We start from the raw sequence: 2,659 nt of genomic DNA on the forward strand, positions 1-2,659 counted from the left end.
AGAGAGAGAGAGAGAGAGGTGCAGATATCCATATGTAGCTAATGCAATCCCCAAAACAACCCTTGGAAGTATTTTCTGCACATTATAGATGCTATAAAGAAAGAAGCATGAGGAGCATCGTCAAAAATTGGTGAGAAACAACAAAAAATATGTAAGGGTACAGTAATTAAAAGAGTATGATTTAGGGTTAACACAGATGAATGGCCAAATTCATATATTCACTTACAAAATGTATGAAAAGAAAGTATCACAATGAATGATCAAAAGACTAATTATTATTAAACAAGTAATGTTGGGGATATCAAAGCCTCATCATACTATGTTCCAAAATACTTTCCTAATGAATTCGAGCAAAAATATTTGAAGTGTGAAAAATGTAGAAAGCAAAAAGAAAATACCATCTTTCATTCTGGATGGTCAAGGACTTTTTAGGCCTAAAAGAAGAATACATTTTTATTTTAAAGAAGTGAAAATTAGAATAATTTTTACAAGCAAAAGAAAATATGAAGACACAACCTCATTTATAATGTAGGTCAATAAGAATATGTCAAATGGACAAACTATGTTATTTTTGTTTTGAATCAGTCATGATGTGCACTGCTGGCAGGAAACCCTTCCGCACATTGCACATGGCAGTGAAACATTTCTGGGAAAGCTTTTTATTGTATATCAAGATGCTAAAAAGCATTTTCACTCTTCGATCTAGTCATTGGCATTTTTAGAAATCTACCCCAAGAAAATATCTAGAGCTGCACACAAAGATTGATCTTCAAAAAATGCTCTTTTGTAGCATTATTTACCATTGTGAAAATTTTGAAACAACTTTAATGTCCAAACAGAATGTCTAAATAAATTTTTTAAATGGTGACATATTACACAGTTATCAAAACTACATTTTTACAGAATAATTAATGAGTTAAGTCCTAAGTGACATAAGTGGTAATGATAAAAAAGATTAAGCAAAAAAAGCATAATGCAACACCATTTTTGCAGCTGAATTCAATTTTGTCTCAAGTACATATATATGCCTAGAAAAAAAACTGGTAGAATTTTCAAATTCTAAAACAAATTTTTAAAAAATATATACAATTTGTTGTTTGAATTATAAATAATTCATTTTATTCTTTATACCTTTTGATATTTTCAAATTGCATACAATGAATGGCTTCTTAGTTTAAAAAAGGGAGATAGGTAGGTAGGTAGATAGATGATAGATGATACATGATAGATATGAAACCCTAATTTACAATTACACATCAGTAAGAACAAACTATTATCTTGTTTTTTTTCAATGACAAGGACATGAGCAGGTAAAATTTTAAAAGAAGAAAAGATGATAGATAGAATATATTAATAGATAATATTATGTATCCGTAAGCCTATATAAGTATATATACTCAACACAGATACGCAAGTTGTGTAAGACTAATATTAGTTTATGACTTATAAATTCAACTTTATTAACATCAGGTCATTACAAATAAATATTCATTTGTAAACTACTATCAAATTTATTTATTTTCTAAGTATTTGAGTGCTAAATAAGCAGTATCAAAATCAAAGTTTTGAAATTTATGTTTGTAATAGAAAAGAATAGACCATATAATTTTCAGTAAAGCTCTGGCAACATAGTGAAGAGAAATAAGATATCAAAAGCAATTAAAAGAGAGCAAACAGTAAACAGCTTTTTTAATGTGCAAAACTATAAGCATTTCTTGAACAAGCTGCTTTCTATTTGAAATCAATAGAAAAATGTGTTCTTGAGCACAGTTTTACAAATGGATAGTAAGAAAACACTGAAATTTTCTATGTAGACTCTGTTGTTTTTTAGTTACAGAAGATTTCTGAATAAATCTTCAGTATATTTAACAATGGAACATACATCTGTGTTTTTAGGAACACTATTTTGTATGTGTTACTAAACCTTTATTGCACCAAAAGTAAAATAACAACTTTTATCTGCAGTTTTATAACACGTATTTGCCAATGAAACACATCATTTACATTATGAAAATTTAATATGACTGACATTAACAAAATAGCTAATTAAGAAATAAGGCATAAATACTTCAAGAAACTTGACAGTCTGTTCTATGAAGAAAATTAATTCAGAAGTCTCCTATTTGCATAAATCTCCAGGTCTCATTTTCACAGCTGTTTGTTCTGTCAGCTAGATGGTTGCATTTCAATATTATTTTAACATAATCGGTGGGAAATATACTTTCAACTAAAAATATCACGCTCTTCAAGAAAGATTGGTAGGGGAAAATATAAGTTCATTCAATTCATTGATATTTTTTCCTTAAAATTAGTGTTTCTAATATAGGAACTTTAACATTTCAATCTTTAATTATTAAAATATTTTTAATATTAAAATACATTCTACAATTTTAGATTCTCATGAAAAGGAAAAGGTTATGTCCTTTTCATATGGAAATATTAATAAGTGGAGCTTATTTTAGCAAAGAATAAAACATGCTGGCAATATCTATTTTTCATTAATCAGTTGAGCATAATATGGAGTTTCAGATGTGTACTCGGTACTGTGCTGACAAAGGAGGTTAAAAAATTTTAAATAGTACTTAGACTAGGCATGTATAATGTTTGTTTTAGTAATTTAGGTAATGAAAGGATATCAGTAGTTATTAGATCTCATGAT

General features: G+C 28.0%; 1 protein-coding gene across 3 annotated transcripts in view; it reads left to right on the forward strand.

The window, feature by feature from the left end:
• NALCN (sodium leak channel, non-selective) overlaps positions 1-2,659 on the forward strand; it is a 263,458-nt gene that overhangs the window by 134,831 nt on the left and 125,968 nt on the right. The window lies entirely within an intron of this gene.

This window comes from Pteropus alecto, unplaced genomic scaffold (genome assembly GCF_000325575.1).
Source record: "Pteropus alecto unplaced genomic scaffold, ASM32557v1 scaffold13, whole genome shotgun sequence".
Taxonomy (NCBI): domain Eukaryota; kingdom Metazoa; phylum Chordata; class Mammalia; order Chiroptera; family Pteropodidae; genus Pteropus; species Pteropus alecto.